Here is an 18,662-nt window from a genome sequence, read left to right on the forward strand (position 1 = left end):
GGCAGGAGGAGCAGAAAAGAAACCTTTTGAAATGCATCAGAACACAGTGTTCTTAACAAGGCCTGCCCTAGGGTGACATTAGTTAAGCCAAGCCTAACCAGCTGGGGTTATCAGAGCCTAATTGACCTGAGGAAGAGAAATACCAGCTGTAGCCATTTGTTCCACAAAAGAGAGAGAAAAAGACTGAGAAAACCTCTGAAGTTCAGTCCAGAGGCACAGGCTCACTAAAAGACTGAGACCTAATCATAAGACTGTAGAACACTTCCCCTCCCCCAACACCTTACCACCATGTTACTAAAGGCCTACTTACAACAGTTTCTTTTTCCCAGTACATCATGTCTGGCTATCAAGAAAAAATTAAAAGACATACCAAAAGGTAATAAACACAACTTGGAAAGACAGGACAAGCATTGGAACCAGATATGGCAGGGATGTTGGAATTATTAGACTGAGAATTTAAAACAACTATGATTAATACGCTAAGAGCTCTAATGGGTAAAGTAGACAGTATGGAAAATCGGAGGGGCAATGCAAGAGATTGGTATTCTAAGAAATGGAATTCTAAAGAGATGGAAATTCTACGAAAGCACCAAAAAGAAATGCTAGAGATCAAAAACTCTAACAGAAATGAAGAATACCTTTGATGGGCTTGTTAGTAGACTGGACACAGTTGAAGAAAGAATCTCTGAGCTAGAGAAGATCTCAATAGACCCCTGAAACACTGAAAAGCAAAGAGAACAAAGACTGGGAAAAAAATGCGGAACAAAATACTCAAGGGGGCTCCTGGGTGGCTCAGTCCGTTGAGTGTCCAACTCTTGATTTCAACTCAGGTCGTGGGATTGAGCCCTGCATGGGGCTCTCCCTGAATGTGAAGCCTACTTGGGATTCTCTCACTCTCTCTGCCTCTCCCTCTGTCCCCCACCCCACTTGTGTGCTCTCACTCTCTCTCCTTCTCTCTCTCAATTTAAAAAAGATGTTTAAGCAGGGTGCCTGTGTGGCTCAGTCAGTTGAACAACAGACTTTGTTCAGCTCAGGTCATGATCTCACAGTCTGTGAGTTTGAGCCTCGCATTGGCTCTGTGCTGACAGCTCAGAGCCTGGAGCCTACTTTGGATTTTGTGTCTCTGTCTCTCTGCTACCCGCCCCCCACCCCCACCCCGCTCATGCTCTGTCTCTGTCTCTCTCTCTCAAAAGCAAATAAACATTTTTAAAAATTTTTAAATATCCAAGAAATGTAGGAGAACTACAAAATCGGAATACAAAAAGGTGAAGAGAGAGAGAGAGAAAGGAACAGAAGAAATATTTGAATCGATAATGACTGAGAATTTTTCCAAATTAGTGTCAGACACCAAACCATAGATCCAGTAAGCTTAAGAACAGCACGCAGGATAACTAACAACAACTAACCTAGGCACATCATCTTCAAACTACAGAAAATCAAAGATAAAGAAAAAACCCAGGGTGGGGGGGTGGGAAACACCTAAAGAGGAACAAAGATAAGAATTACATCTGACTTCTCCTCAGAAACCATTCAAGGCAAGAAGGGAGTGAAATGAAATATTTAAATTTGAAAGAAAAATCTCCACTGGCTTAGAATTCTGTACCATGTGAAATTATTCTTCAAAAGTGAAGGAAGATAAAGACATTCTCAAACAGAAATGGAGAGAATTTGTTGTCTAAAAGAACTGCCTTGCAAGAAATGTTGAAAGAAGTTCTGTAGAGAGAAGGAGAATCATATAGGTCAGAAACCTGGATCTACAAGAGCACTGTGGCATAGCAATTTGTAAATGTGTATGTGCCTAACAACAGAGTATCAAATTATGTGAGATAAAACTGATAGAACTTCAAGGAAAAACAGATGAATCTACGATCACAGTTAGAGGCTTCACCACCCCTCTCTCAGAAGTTGACAGATCCAGCAGGCAAATAATCAGTAAGAACACAGCTGAACTGAACAGCACCAATCAACCAGACAATATAATCGACATATACAGTCTACGTCATCCAACAACAGCAGAATATGCATTTTTCACAAGCTCCCGTGTAATATTCACCAAGATAGAGACATTGTGGGCCATAAAACACAGAAACACCTTAACAAATTTAAAAGAACAGAAAGCAGACAATGTTTGCTCTTAGGCCACAGGGAATTAGAAATCAGTAACACAAAGATAACTGGAAAATCCCCAAATAATTAAACAACAAACTTCTTTTTTTTTTTAATTTGAGAGAAGAGACAAAAGGGGGGGGCAAAGGGAGAGAAAGAGACAGAGAGAGAGAGAGAGAGAGAGAGAGAAGAAGAAGAAGAAGAAGAAGAAGAAGAAGAAGAAGAAGAAGAAGAAGAAGAAGAAGGAAAAGAAGGAAAAGAAGGAGAAGAGGAGGAGGAGGAGGAGGAGGAGGAGGAGGAGAGGAGAGAATCTTAAGCAGGCTCTGTGCTGAGCACAGAGCCTGGAGTGGCTCCATCCCATGACACTGGGATCATGACCTGAGCCAAAATCAAGAGTTAGACACTCAACCGACTGAGCCACCCAGGCGCCTAAATAGCACATTTCTAAATCACACACAGGTCAAAAAAATCTGAAGAGAAATTTTAAAATATTTTGAACTAAATGAAAATAAAAGCACACCTTATCAAAATTTATTAGATGCAGTGAAAGTAGTGCTTTAGAGGGAAATTTATAGCGTTGGATGAATCTATTAGAAAAGAAGAAAGATCTAAAATTAAAAATCTGTTTCCATCTTGAGAAACTGGAAAAAGAAGAGCAAATTAAACCCAAAGTAAGCAGAAGAAAGGTCTATGTTTTAACTAGTTTCCTTCTATTTCTTCCAAATGCCTACCTTCTCTCATATCTTTTCTTCCCTTTCCCCTTCATCAAGGTCCATACTCCTCAATAATATCAGTGATCAGGGGCGCCTGGGTGGCTCAGTCAGTTAACCATCCAACTCTTGGTTTTGGCTCAGGTCATGACCTCATGGTTCATGGATTCGAGCCCCACATCAGGCTCCACACTAACAGACCAGAGCCTGCTTGGGATTCTCTCTCTCTCTCTCTCTCTCTCTCTCTCTCTCTCTGTCTGTACAAATAAAATAAACTTAAAAAATATAATATCAGGGACCCTGGGTGTCTGAGTCAGGCAAGCCTCTGACTTCGGCTCAGGTCACGATCTCACAGCTTATGGGCCCGAGCCCCTCATCGGGCTCAGTGCTGACAGCTCAGAGCCTGGAGCCTGCTTCAGATTCTGTGTCTCCCTCTCTCTTCTGCTCCTCCCCCACTTGTGCTCCTTCTCTCTCTCAAAAATAAACATTAAAATTTTTTAAAAATAATAATATCAATGTCTCCAATCCTAGGAAGATTTTTTAGTTTTTTTTCACTATACGACATTTATAATTTTCTTTTTATTGTACTAGCCAATTGTGCTTTATACTATAATTGCAGTGCTAATTACTTTTTAAAAAATTTTTTTAAATGTTTATTTTTGAAGGAGAGAGAGAGACAGAGCGCTAGCACGGGAGGGGCAGAGAGAGAGGGAGGCACAGAACCCAAAGCAGACTCCAGGCACCGAGCTGTCAGCAGAGAGCCCGCTGCGGGGCTCGAACCCACAAACAGTGAGATCATGACCTGAGCTGAAGTCAGATGCTTAAGTGACTGAGCCACCCAGGTGCCCCTTTTTTTGTTTTGTTTTGTTTTTTTGAGAGAGAGAGAGAGAGAGGGAGAGATTGAGGGCACAAGTGATCAGGAGGCAGAGAGAGAGAGAGAGAGAGAGAGAGAGAGAGAGAGAGAAGCAGGGCTCCCCTGAAGCAGGGCTCATTTTTACCTGATGTGTGGCTTGTGCTCACCCAAAGTGGGGCTCGTGCTCACTCACCTGAAGTGGGCCTCAAGTTCACCTGATGTGGGACTCGAACTCACAAACTGTGAGATCATGTCCTGAGCTGAAGTCAGATGCTTAATGACTGAGTCACACAGGCGCCCGATCATTCATTTGCTTGTTAAATCATCTTAGGACAATCATTACAGGTACTGTTTTAGTTTTTTTATTGTAAAGACGTGCAAGATTATATGCTTCCGGGTCTTTGGATAGAAAAATACAAGAATATAGAGCCTACATAAACATGTGGATAGTGAGTTAAAAAAAAAAAAAAAAAAAGCCCATCCAGTCATTATTAAACTCTTGACTGATGAAGCTGTATACTATAAACCTATATATATGTGTGAACATATGCAATTATATCTTATTTATAGTATATCTTTCTATCCTTTCCAAAATAGTAAAATATATATAATGGTGGCAACAGAGTGTTATTGGAATTGCAAGCCAACCAGATCAAAAAGCAAGTAGAACTGAAACCAAGGTGAAAAGCACAACCTTCGCACAATTAAAGGGGTATTGAGAAAGGCCCCAAATTTGCTGTCAGTCAACAGGTCAAAATGAAAGATATCACAGAGAGATTGACTATACAGAATCATCTGCCTTTTCTTTTTAATTTTTTTAATGTGTATTTATTTATTTTGAGAGAGAGAGAGAGAGAGAGCACGAGCAAGCAAGTATGAACAGGGGAGGGGCAGAGAGAGAAGGAGAGAGAGAATCTTAAGCAGGCTCCATGCTGTCAGTGTAGAGCCCCACAAGGGGCTCAATCTCACGAACCATGAGATCATGACCTATGCCAATATCAAGAATCAGAGGCTTAACCAACTGAGCCACCCAGTCACCGCTCACCTACCTTTTTAAAAAAAAAGCTTTTAGGGGCACCTGGGTGGCTCAGTCCATTAAGCGTCCAACTTTGGCTCTTGTCATGACCTCACCATTCATGGGTTTGAGCCCTGCACTGGGCTCTGTGCTAACAGCTCAGAGCCCGGGGCCTGCTTTGGATTCTGTGTCTCCCTCTCTCTGCTCCTCCCCCACTTGCACTCTGTCTCTCTCTCAAAAATAAATAAACATTAAAGAAATTTAAAAACAAAACTTTTTATTTTGAAATCATTACAGATTTACAGGAAGCTGTAGAGATAATACAGAGACAACCCCATTTCCTTCCCCCAATGTTTACATCTTATAACCCCATAGTCTGATATCAAAACTAAGACTCTAATATTGGTAGAATATGGGTGTGGTTCTTTCATCTTATCATGTGTGAATATGTATAAACACTACTGCAATCAAATACAGAACCATCCCATCCCATCCCATCAAAATCTCCTTCCTGTGGGGCGCCAGGGTGGCTCAGTTGGTTGAGTGTCTGACTTCGGCTCAGGTCTTGATCTCACAGTCCGTGAGTTCGAGCCCCTCGCAGGGCTCTGCGCTGATAGCTCAGAGCCTGGAGCCTGTTTCAGATTCTGTGTCTCCCTCTCTCTGACCCTCCCCCGTTCATGCTCTGTCTCTCTCTGTCTCAAAAATAAATAAAACGTTAAAAAAAATTTTTTTTTTTAATTCTCCCTCTTGCTACCCTTTATAGTTCAGTTTGCTTGTAAGGAAGGTAACAATAAGAAAGAGAATGAATTAAGAGCCCAGTCTGGGAGCACATTCATGGAGGTGAATGTGGAAGCAGTAAATGGAAGAAGACTATCAAGGAACTGTTCACTAAGCCAGACTTTCTACTGCGTTAGGGATTCTTGGTTGGGGACCTGCAACCATTGCTCATGGCTCCTCTGAGAAGACAAAACTCTTAAGTAGAAAGAGAGTAACATTGCTTCTGCTACACTGCCCCCAGATTGTCAGCTTAACCTTCATCTCCTGCCCTGCATCTCCCCAGCCTGGCTGATTCACTCACTCTCTGACTTCTTATTCACCAAGAGCTACACCGAATCCTCAAATCCCTCAGTCAGTGACCTTGGCCTGCCTAATCTAACAACCCCAGGTAACCATACCCCGCATTTACTGAGCCACCCAGGCACCCTTCCTCAGTAACTTTTAATAACCTCACTTTCCTCACCTCCAGTATCCAACAGACTGGGCTTTTGAGCACCTTTTCGTGGTCCCCTAGTTTTTCCTCCACTTCTCTCCGACCCTGATTATTTCTCATGTGCACCATTAAAATAATAATTTCATTCTCCTTCACAGTGATGCAGGGCTCTTTCTCTCAAAACTCAGCATGGAGAACATCACTTCCCTGCTCAAACTCCTGTGATGGTTCATTGTCTATGAAGGTAAACTTTTGGCGTTTAAAGGCATCCATTCCCTAGATAAGTGTGCTCTATAGCCAATCACCCCTTTCTTCTGCTGCTCCTTCACTATCTTTTTTACCTGTCTGATGAAATTCTATGCATCCATAAAGGCCACTTTCAACGCCATCTTCTCTGTTAAGCTTCTTTGACCTCCTAGATGGAATTAATCCTTCGTGGCATTCCTGTTACTTCATTCTTTTTTAAAAAAAGATTTTATTTTATTTTTAAATGTTTATTTATTTTGAGGGAGAGAGAGAGAATCCCAAGCAGCCCCAATGTGGGGCTCTATCCCACAAACTGTGAGATCATGACCTGAGCCAAAATCAAGAGTTGGACGCTTAACCGACTGAGACACCCAGGCGCCTTTTCTAACAATTATTTAAGTCTGCCTAGAAATATGGTTCATGAACATTTACAACATTGCAGTTGCCTCAGTCATTTTCGATACAGCAGAATACTAAAGACAGATCATGGCTTTTGTATTTAAAGTAGGGTTTAAGTCCCAATTCCTTTGCTGACTATGTGACATTGCACCAATTAACCTCTGTGAGCCTCATTTCTTCATCAGTAAAATGGGGAAATAGTATCTGTCCAATAAGGTTCCTGTAAGAATTAAACAGGATAATGTGGATAAAATGCCAAGCACAATATCTTCTTATTCATAGTAGGAACTAAAAATATTAGCTCGATTCTCTACTTTGTATCATACCTAGTACCTAAGGCAAGGCTTTAGGAACAGCAGGCTGTTTAAAAATGTTTCTTGGATAAAAAGTTGATAATATTGAGATTGTATTAAAAGAGTCTAAGGAATTATAGCTAAATTCACAAAATAGCTGAAAACTGAGAAGAGATCGGGAGGAAAACATTTTTTTAATGTTTTTATTTTTGAGAGAGAGAGAGAGAGAAAGAAAGAAAGAAAGAAAGAAAGAAAGAAAGAAAGAAAGAAAGAAAGAAAGAAAGAAAGAAAGAAAGAAAGAAAGAGCGAGCATGAGCAGGGGAGAGGCAGAGAGAGGGAGACAGAGAATCCAAAGTGGGCTCCATGCTGACAGCAGAGATTCCCGCATGGGGCCTGAACTCACAAACCTCGAGATCATGACTTGAGCTGAAGTTGGACACTTAAGCGACTGAGCCACCCAGGAGCCCCAGGAAAACAACATTTTTAAAGAGAGAGAAAAGGGAAGGATGAGCTTTAGGAAATAGACCAATAAACAGGGATTCCTGGGGTCAGGGGCCAGGAGGAGGGCAGTGTGTGTGTGTGTGTGTTTAACTTCTTAATGAATACCAATAGTAATAATATAATCAACTTCACCTTTGAGGCATCTATTCAAATTGTGTCCATATTCTCAAATGTTCTCTCATCTTTCTATCTTATCAGAAATGCTGGGCAATGGACATTTCACTCAATTCTCTGTATTTATCTGTTTCAGATTATTTGCAACAAGAACAAGTACTTTTACAAATGTTTTTCTCAATCACAAGAGTAATTAGTTGACAGGCTTACCCTTCTTTGTCCACCAATTCAGGGTCTTAATCTGACGTGCTGACTCTATTGCACCCTGTAGGTGGAATTGGTAAGACAAATTATGGGATAGGTGAGGTATGGGAAGGGCACTTCAATATTAGGGTAAATTGAAAAAATCCCCTAACCTACCAGACTAAATAAGAGTGAGTTTACAAAACAGGTATGGGAAATGCCTGATGACATATATGAGAGGAGACCCACCTGCTAGCTACCATGCAGCATTTGTCTTATTTTCCTCTATAAAACCAAATTGATATCCTGAAGCATCAAAGAGAAGAAAAGACATAGAAGAACCAAGAGAATAATTTCCCTAACAGATTTGAAAGAGCCTGTTTATATCATCCTTTAGAGAAATAAAACTATGCATGACAAATTTTATCAGTAGCAGAGTTACCGCACAGTAATAATAACATAGATGAGAACCATAGGTTCTTATTTTATAAATAATTGTGGAAAATTACAGAGAAGTAATTTTTTGAAGCAACTCTTCAAATAAACAAGAACATTTAGGAGAAATTGCTTGCCTATAATGTCCATTCCAGGCAAGCAACCAATCTGTGTATATCTGGGTCTCCAAGGTGATGGAATTATCTGTACATGATCATTCATCATGGATATCCCCTTAGGAAAAATTAAAGTGAGGAGTATTGATCTGAAGAAATGTAAAGGTCATTGAAAAAAATAAATAAGCTTAAAACAACCCAAATGTTATATAAGGAAAGAAAACCCTGAGGATAAAGTTACATAATTATGATTCTTTTAAAGAATCCAGATGATACAACTAGTTTGGAAACTTAGAAAATGTACTAGCAAATGGATGGCAAAAGAAATATAATCTATTTTTTGAAGGCAACAAACTAGAGTATCTGAGTCAATATATGGGTCAATATAAACAACTAACATTGAAATAAAATATTTGACCTCAGATAGAAATTCTCAAACATTTTAGGCCAAAAGCATTTAGTTTTATTTCATCCAAATTTTCTCATTGACCTTTATTACTTGCTTATGTATATTTTACTTACCATAGTTATACTCCTTTCAGGTAAATATTTTACTTAACTTTGACATCTTCTGCTTTACATCTAAAGTCGGTAATCTCTGGGGGTTTTATTTTAATGATTACTTCTCTTTAGAACACTCAAATAACAGAAATATAAAGTGATTTTGTAAACATTTTAAGAATTAATATTTATTTTTTAAAAACCTGTTACAGAGGAAAATGCTAACTTTAGTTAAAATGTCTACATAGAAAAACATAAAATATGAATATCTAAGTGACTATAATAAACACTTCCATTTGGAAAATAGAAAAATTAAAGAAATACAACAGTTATTGATTCACAGCAATTCTGAAATGTGCCTGGCAAGATATTTGAAGGCCCTTTATCTGATAGGTGTGTATTTCTTGATTAGGTCCAGATTCTACTTCTTGGGAGGATCTCCCTTGTGCATTGCTCTTTGTGGCCTATGGCTCCACGCTCTGGGAAGATGTTCCTTTTCCATTATACTACTTGTCTCCTTGGGAGCCGCACAGCTCTCTGACAGCCTACTTTTTTTTTTCAATATATGCTTACCAAGTCATTTCAAGTTCTGAAGAGTCACAGACCTCTAATATCCTGATTCATAGTTTCTTTACTATAGCTCTCTTGAAAATATAGTAAGACTTCTTTTTTCTATTGGTGTTCCGTCAGTTCCATGTTTCAAAAGCTCTAACAACAGCTCTTTTCTAGACATTCTTCTTAAATTTTCTCTGTATCATTGCTTTCTAGCTTCCAGGACTCTCTTTCCACTTATATACAGGTAAATTAAGCTTATCAGACCTCAGTGTGAGAGCCACGATTTTAGTCTCTTTTCCACAACCATTTTGTCCAACTGAAGGGATATACTGCATGCCACACCCTTAGTTTGATCTTTACTCTGAAACAAGTACTTTCACAAAGTCTTTTCAGAGGTTTTAACAATGACATCAAGACCGTAATCTCATTTCATCTTTCAGAAGGCTGAGTTTAATGTTACTCAAAGCTTGTTCAGTTTTATCTTTTAGTAATTGTGGTTGAGAGAAGTTGCGCTTTCCAACTCTTCAACTCCCCAAATTTCTAGACTGTGTTGTTGTTTATTCCTGCTACAAAATGGTCAGTTCTTCTCTGAGTTCATCTTCTCTTGTAATACCTTGTGTAATGCAGCCAATAGCAGGCAACACATTCTGTTTTCCAACCCTGTCATTAGGTATCTTATCATCTTATAAATTATTGCAGACAACAGCTTAACAAATATTTTGTCCTTAGATAACATAGATCTCCCTTTCATCCTTCAATATCAGCTTTCTTGCTATCTACCTTCAACTCTTAAACCATTGACATATATTTTATTTTTTTGTTACAAAAAATCCCATTCCTCATAGCAATTTCTCTTTCAGTAAGGATAATCCAGGTTATATTGCAATAACAAGCAACTACAAGAATCTCATCATATGAAAACATTAGGCTTATTTTAGTTCATGTTTGTTTTGCTTATCCAGCACAGAGTTGGCTTGTTTTCAAACTGGGACCCAGTAGCACTCTGGGACAGAGTAGCCACCACCCAGAGCATCGCCAGTTGCCGTGACAGTGGGATAAACAACAGGATGAATCATTCACTGGCTTTTAAAGATTATAAAGGAAGCACACATCACTTCTAATCACATCACATTGGCCAAAGCAAATTATATGGCTATATCTAGTTCAAGGGGGTAGGAATTACAATCCTAACTAACATGAACCTGAAAGTAAACTAGAAAATACTAGGTGGACAGCATTAATGACTCCAATATATTTATTATTTTGCTTTTCACATTTAGGGGTAGCATCTATCTGGTACAGATTTTGGTATGGTGCGATGGGATCCAATGTAGATACCAATATCATTTATTGAAAAGCCCATTCTCTCCCCCACTGTTATGTAGTGCTACTTTTGTTATAAATCAAGTGTTCATATATGCACAACTCTGTTTCTGGGCTCTGTACTCTGTTCCTTTTGTTTATTTATCTATCCTTACCCCAACTGCACATTATCTTTTTTTGAGAGAGAGAAAGCACGCATGCATAAGCCGGGGGAGGGGCAAAGGGAGAAGAAGAGAGAGAATCTTAAAGATTTTTTAAAATGTTTTTTATTTATTTTGAGAGAAGGGGGTGCAGAGAGGAGAGGGAGAGAATCCCAAGCAGGCTCTGCACTGTCAGCAGAGCAGCAGCCTTATGTGAGGTTTGAACTCACAACTTTAAGATCATGACCTGAGCCAAAATCAAGAGTTGGATGCTTAACCAACTGAGCCACCCAGGTGCCCCTCAATTACATATTATCTTAATTCCTTATTGAACTACTGTTAAGTCTTGATAACAAATAGAACGTCTTGTCCAGAACCTTGTTCTTCTGTAAGAATATCTTGGCTTAACTTGGACCTCTGAATTTCCATATAAAATTTAGAATCAGCATATCTTTGAGTTTTGGTTGCCTGGCAATGTAAGGAAAAAGAACATCTTGGAGTGCCTGGGTGGCTCAGTTGGTTGAACCTCTGACTTTGTCTCAGGTCATGATCTCCCGGTTCTTGAGTTCAAGCCCCACATCGAGCTCACTACTGTCAGTGCAGAGCCTGCTTTGAATCCTCTGTCCCCTTCTCTCTGCCCCTCCCCTGCTTGTGCTGTCTCTCTCAAAAATAAATAAAAATTAAAAAAGATAACATCTTAATAATGAGTCTACTAATTTATAACATGTAAGTCTGTTCAGATTTTTCTTATTATCTTTGATTTTTCACATTAATATAATTTTATCTAAAGAAGTCTTGCAAATCTCTTATTAGATTACCTTATAGGTATTTGATACTTGTATGCTTTTGTAGATAGTATGTTCTAAAATTTTATTTTTTGGTAAATAGAAATAATTGATTTTTGTATGTTGATTTTATTTCTAGTAACTATCTAAACTCTAACTGGAATAATTTATCTATAGATTCTTTTGGATTTTCTGTGTACACAATCACATCATTGTTGAATACTGACTTTATTTTTTTCCTCTTCAATCATTATTAGGATATTAGTACAATCTTGAACTAAGTAGTAGTTCAGGACATCTGATCTTGTTGCCAATCTCAAAGGGAAACATTTCAATGTTTCACCATAAATATGATCTTTGCAGGTTTTTTCTTGGTATGTAACCTTTACCAGATTAAGGAAACTATCTTCTATTCCTAATTTATTAATAATTTTAACTGTGAATGCATGTTAGATTTTTGTCACATGATTTTTTTTTTTTTGTATCTACTGATGTTAACATTTTCTCCTTTATATGTTAATGTGGCCGATTACATTGATTGGTATTTTAATGTTAAACAATCCTCCCATTATTTGAGAGATAAACTCAACTTGGTCATAATTTGTTATGGAAAATTTCAAACCATGTAAAAGTTGAGAGAATAACATAAAAATTCCCATGTACCCATCCTCCAGCCTCAATAATTACTAGTACATAAACAACTTTCTTTCATCTCTATTCCCATATTCCCATTTCCCACCCTCACCTCATTATTTTAAGGCAAACCCTAGACATTATGTCATTATTATCATATATACATCAGTGTATATCTCTAGAACTCTTTTTCAAAATATAGCCATAGTTTTTTCAGATGGGTCTCTTGTAAACATCATATGTTGGTTTTCTATTTAATCTGGGCTCACACCTTTTTCTTAACCAGGAATTCAGACTATTTCCACTTAATGTAATTTCTTTAAGTATGGATTCAAATGACTACCTTCTTATGTAATTATATTTCTCTCTACTGACTACATTTCTTTTTCACTCCTTTCATATGTTATTTTTGATTGTTTTTTATTATTCCACTCTCTACTCCCACATTATTTTGGAAGTTTTACCCTCTTTCTATTCTATATTAAAGATTTTAAAAATTACCCTAGAAATTTACTTTCCAAGGTATAATGTTAATCTTATTTCTTTTACCAGAAAGTATTGAGTATGTCCCTATATCAGGTGAAATAAAAAGCCACAGAGGTAAGATGATTAAGCAGTCTGTTCCTTGAGGAACTTTAGTCTAAGCCAGGCCCTTTATTTTTCTTTTAAAGAATCTCTAGGTTTCCCAAGTTTAGACTACTACTTTTTTTCATTATGTAAACACCATATGTTTATAAAAAGAACTAAATATTTTATAAGCTTATTGTAGAGATTGTCAACAGTCTATGACATCTTTTTCACATATTAATTTTTTGGTTTCAGATCGCTATTTCAGAGAATCCAGCTGCTCTGGATCTTGACAAATATCTTTCTACACATTATATCTATCCTCATAACAACCTTATAGTGAAGCATTATCATCCAATCAGGAATGTGATTTCAGTGAGATTAATTTTCCCAGGATCACATGGCTAGCGAGTGGTAGGCTGGATTTGAATCTAGATCTGCTTGTCTCTAATGCTTATACTTTTTTCCACCATATTACATGGCAGGATTTATCAAAATGAAGCTAGAGAAATTGTAATGTGTATTAATACTTTAAGAGTACATGATTGTCACTTGATTTTATCGAGATGTAATTCACATACCATAAAATTCATTTTCTTAAAGCGTATTGTTCAGTGGTTCTTATTATATTCACAAAGTTGTACAACCATCACCATGATCTAATTCCAAAATATTGTTATCTCCCCCAAAAGAAACCCTTTTTGTATTAGCAGTCATTCCCTATTTCCTCCTCCCCCAGGACCTTGGCAATCTTTAATCTACTGTCTGTCCCTATGGATTTGCCTATCCTGGATATCCTAGCTTTTTTCTGTAGCCTTTGTGTCTAGCTTCTTTCACTCAGCATGTTTTCAAGCTTCATCCATGTTATAACATGGATTAATGCTCCACTCCTTTTGGGGTTGAAAAACATTCTATTGTATGGATATACTACCTTTTGTTTATCCTGATCATTGGTTTATTGTGGAGAATGTTGCTGTAAACATTTGTGTGCAAGTTTTTATAGGACCATGTATTTTTTGTTCTCTTAGGTATATACCTAGGAGTGTAATTGCTGGGTCGTGTGGTAACTCTACGTTCAATTTTTTGAGGAACTGTCAAATACAGCAACATTATTTTACATTCCCATCAGCAAAGCATGAGAGTTCCAATCTCTCCACAGTGTCAGCACTTGTTATTGTCCATCCTTTTGACTACAGCCATCCTAGTGGGCATGAAATAGTATCATACTGTGGCTTTGATGTGTATTTCCCTAATGGCTAATGACGTTGAGCATCTTCTTACATGCTTATATGCCGTTTGTGTTATCTTCCTTGGAAAAAGTTTATTCAAATCCTTTGTCCATTTTTTAATTGGGTTGTCTTTTGGTCATTGTAGTTCTTTATATATTCTGCATATTAAGCATTATCTATATATGATTAACAAATATTTCTCTCCCATTCTGTGGGTTTCCACTTTCTTGATAGTGTTCTTTTTTTTTTTTTTTTTTTTTTTTTTTTTAATATATGAAATTTACTGTCAAATTGGTTTCCATACAACACCCAGTGCTCATCCCAAAAGGTGCCCTCCTCAATACCCATCACCCACCCTGCCCTCCCTCCCACCCCCCATCAACCCTCAGTTTGTTCTCAGTTTTTAACAGTCTCTTATGCTTTGGCTCTCTCCCACTCTAACCTCTTTTTTTTTTTTTTTTTTCCCTTCCCCTCCCCCATGGGTTTCTGTTACGTTTCTCAGGATCCACATAAGAGTGAAACCATATGGTATCTGTCTTTCTCTGTATGGCTTATTTCACTTAGCATCACACTCTCCAGTTCCATCCACGTTGCTACAAAAGGCCATATTTCATTTTTTCTCATTGCCATGTAGTATTCCATTGTGTATATAAACCACAATTTCTTTATCCATTCATCAGTTGATGGACATTTAGGCTCTTTCCATAATTTGGCTATTGTTGAGAGTGCTGCTATAAACATTGGGGTACAAGTGCCCCTATGCATCAGTACTCCTGTATCCCTTGGATAAATTCCTAGCAGTGCTATTGCTGGGTCATAGGGTAGGTCTATTTTTAATTTTCTGAGGAACCTCCACACTGCTTTCCAGAGCGGCTGCACCAATTTGCATTCCCACCAACAGTGCAAGAGGGTTCCCGTCTCTCCACATCCTCTCCAGCATCTATAGTCTCCTGATTTCTTCATTTTGGCCACTCTGACTGGCGTGAGGTGGTATCTGAGTGTGGTTTTGATTTGTATTTCCCTGATGAGGAGCGACGTTGAACATCTTTTCAAGTGCCTGTTGGCCATCCGGATGTCTTCTTTAGAGAAGTGTCTATTCATGTTTTCTGCCCATTTCTTCACTGGGTTATTTGTTTTTCGGGTGTGGAGTTTGATGAGCTCTTTATAGATTTTGGATACTAGCCCTTTGTCCGATGTGACATTTGCAAATATCTTTTCCCATTCCGTTGGTTGCCTTTTAGTTTTGTTGGTTGTTTCCTTTGCTGTGCAGAAGCTTTTTATCTTCATAAGGTCCCAATAATTCACTTTTGCTTTTAATTCCCTTGCCTTTGGGGATGTGCCGAGTAAGAGATTGCTACGGCTGAGGTCAGAGAGGTCTTTTCCTGCTTTCTCCTCTAAGGTTTTGATGGTTTCCTGTCTCACATTCAGGTCCTTTATCCATTTTGAGTTTATTTTTGTGAATGGTGTGAGAAAGTGGTCTAGTTTCAACCTTCTGCATGTTGCTGTCCAGTTCTCCCAGCACCATTTGTTAAAGAGACTGTCTTTTTTCCATTGGATGTTCTTTCCTGCTTTGTCAAAAATGAGTTGGCCATACGTTTGTGGGTCTAGTTCTGGGGTTTCTATTCGATTCCATTGGTCTATGTGTCTGTTTTTATGCCAATACCATGCTGTCTTGATGATGACAGCTTTGTAGTAGAGGCTAAAGTCTGGGATTGTGATGCCTCCTGCTTTGGTCTTCTTCTTCAAAATTACTTTGGCTATCCGGGGCCTTTTGTGGTTCCATATGAATTTTAGGATTGCTTGTTCTAGTTTCAAGAAGAATGCTGGTGCAATTTTGATTGGGATTGCATTGAATGTGTAGATAGCTTTGGGTAGTATTGACATTTTGACAATATTTATTCTTCCAATCCATGAGCAGGGAATGTCTTTCCATTTCTTTATATCTTCTTCAATTACCTGCATAAGCTTTCTATAGTTTTCAGCATACAGATCTTTTACATCTTTGGTTAGATTTATTCCTAGGTATTTTATGCTTCTTGGTGCAATTGTGAATGGGATCAGTTTCTTTATTTGTCTTTCTGTTGCTTCATTGTTAGTGTATAAGAATGCAAGTGATTTCTGTACATTGATTTTGTATCCTGCAACTTTGGTGAATTCATGTATCAGTTCTAGCAGACTTTTGGTGGAGTCTATCGGATTTTCCATGTATAATATCATGTCATCTGCAAAAAGCGAAAGCTTGACTTCATCTTTGCCAATTTTGATGCCTTTGATTTCCTTTTGTTGTCTGATTGCTGATGCTAGAACTTCCAGCACTATATTAAACAACAGCGGTGAGAGTGGGCATCCCTGTCGTGTTCCTGATCTCAGGGAAAAAGCTCTCAGTTTTTCCCCATTGAGGATGATGTTAGCTGTGGGCTTTTCATAAATGGCTTTTATGATCTTTAAGTATGTTCCTTCTATCCCGACTTTCTCAAGGGTTTTTATTAAGAAAGGGTGCTGGATTTTGTCAAAGGCCTTTTCTGCATCGATTGACAGGATCATATGGTTCTTCTCTTTTTTTTTGTTAATGTGATGTATCACGTTGATCGATTTGCGAATGTTGAACCAGCCCTGCATCCCAGGAATGAATCCCACTTGATCATGGTGAAGAATTCTTTTTATATGCTGTTGAATTCGATTTGCTAGTATCTTATTGAGAATTTTTGCATCCATATTCATCAGGGATATTGGCCTGTAGTTCTCTTTTTTTACTGGGTCTCTGTCTGGTTTAGGAATCAAAGTAATACTGGCTTCATAGAATGAGTCTGGAAGTTTTCCTTCCCTTTCTATTTCTTGGAATAGCTTGAGAAGGATAGGTATTATCTCTGCTTTAAACGTCTGGTAGAACTCCCCTGGGAAGCCATCTGGTCCTGGACTCTTATTTGTTGGGAGATTTTTGATAACCGATTCAATTTCTTCACTGGTTATGGGTCTGTTCAAGCTTTCTATTTCCTTCTGATTGAGTTTTGGAAGAGTGTGGGTGTTTAGGAATTTGTCCATTTCTTCAAGGTTGTCCAATTTGTTGGCATATAATTTTTCATAGTATTCCCTGATAATTGTTTGTATCTCTGAGGGATTGGTTGTAATAATTCCATTTTCATTCATGATTTTATCTATTTGGGTCATCTCCCTTTTCTTTTTGAGAAGCCTGGCTAGAGGTTTGTCAATTTTGTTTATTTTTTCAAAAAACCAACTCTTGGTTTCGTTGATCTGCTCTACCGTTTTTTTAGATTCTATATTGTTTATTTCTGCTCTGATCTTTATGATTTCTCTTCTTCTGCTGGGTTTAGGCTGCCTTTGCTGTTCTGCTTCTATTTCCTTTAGGTGTGCTGTTAGATTTTGTATTTGGGATTTTTCTTGTTTCTTGAGATAGGCCTGGATTGCAATGTATTTTCCTCTCAGGACTGCCTTCGCTGCGTCCCAAAGAGTTTGGATTGTTGTATTTTCATTTTCGTTTGTTTCCATATATTTTTTAATTTCTTCTCTAATTGCCTGGTTGACCCACTCATTCGTTAGTAGGGTGTTCTTTAACCTCCATGCTTTTGGAGGTTTTCCAGACTTTTTCCTGTGGTTGATTTCAAGCTTCATAGCATTGTGGTCTGAAAGTATGCATGGTATAATTTCAATTCTTGTAAACTTATGAAGGGCTGTTTTGTGACCCAGTATATGATCTATCTTGGAGAATGTTCCATGTGCACTCGAGAAGAAAGTATATTCTGTTGCTTTGGGATGCAGAGTTCTAAATATATCTGTCAAGTCCATCTGATCCAATGTATCATTCAGGGCCCTTGTTTCTTTATTGACTGTGTGTCTAGATGATCTATCCATTTCTGTAAGTGGGGTGTTAAAGTCCCCTGCAATGACCACATTCTTATCAATAAGGTTGCTTATGTTTATGAGTAACTGTTTTATATATCTGGGGGCTCCGGTATTTGGCGCATAGACATTTATAATTGTTAGCTCTTCATGATGGATAGACCCTGTAATTATTATATAATGCCCTTCTTCATCTCTTGTTACAGCCTTTAATTTAAAGTCTAGTTTGTCTGATATAAGTATGGCTACTCCAGCTTTCTTTTGGCTTCCAGTAGCATGATAAATAGTTCTCCATCCCCTCACTCTCAATCTAAAGGTGTCCTCAGATCTAAAATGAGTCTCTTGTAGACAGCAAATAGATGGGTCTTGTTTTTTTATCCATTCTGATACCCTATGTCTTTTGGTTGGCGCGTTTAATCCATTTACATTCAGTGTTATTATAGAAAGATACGGGTTTAGAGTCATTGTGATGTCTGTATGTTTTATGCTTGTAGTGATGTCTCTGGTACTTTGTCTCACAGGATCCCCCTTAGGATCTCTTGTAGGGCTGGTTTCGTGGTGACAAATTCCTTCAGTTTTTGTTTGTTTGGGAAGACCTTTATCTCTCCTTCTATTCTAAATGACAGACTTGCTGGATAAAGGATTCTCGGCTGCATATTTTTTCTGTTTAGCACACTGAAGATATCGTGCCAAGCCTTTCTGGCCTGCCAAGTTTCAAAGGAGAGATCAGTCACGAGTCTTATAGGTCTCCCTTTATATGTGAGGGCACGTTTATCCCTTGCTGCTTTCAGAATTTTCTCTTTATCCTTGTATTTTGCCAGTTTCACTATGATATGTCGTGCAGAAGATCGATTCAAGTTATGTCTGAAGGGAGTTCTCTGTGCCTCTTG

Source organism: Neofelis nebulosa, chromosome 2 (genome assembly GCF_028018385.1).
Source record: "Neofelis nebulosa isolate mNeoNeb1 chromosome 2, mNeoNeb1.pri, whole genome shotgun sequence".
NCBI classification, from domain to species: Eukaryota; Metazoa; Chordata; class Mammalia; order Carnivora; family Felidae; genus Neofelis; species Neofelis nebulosa.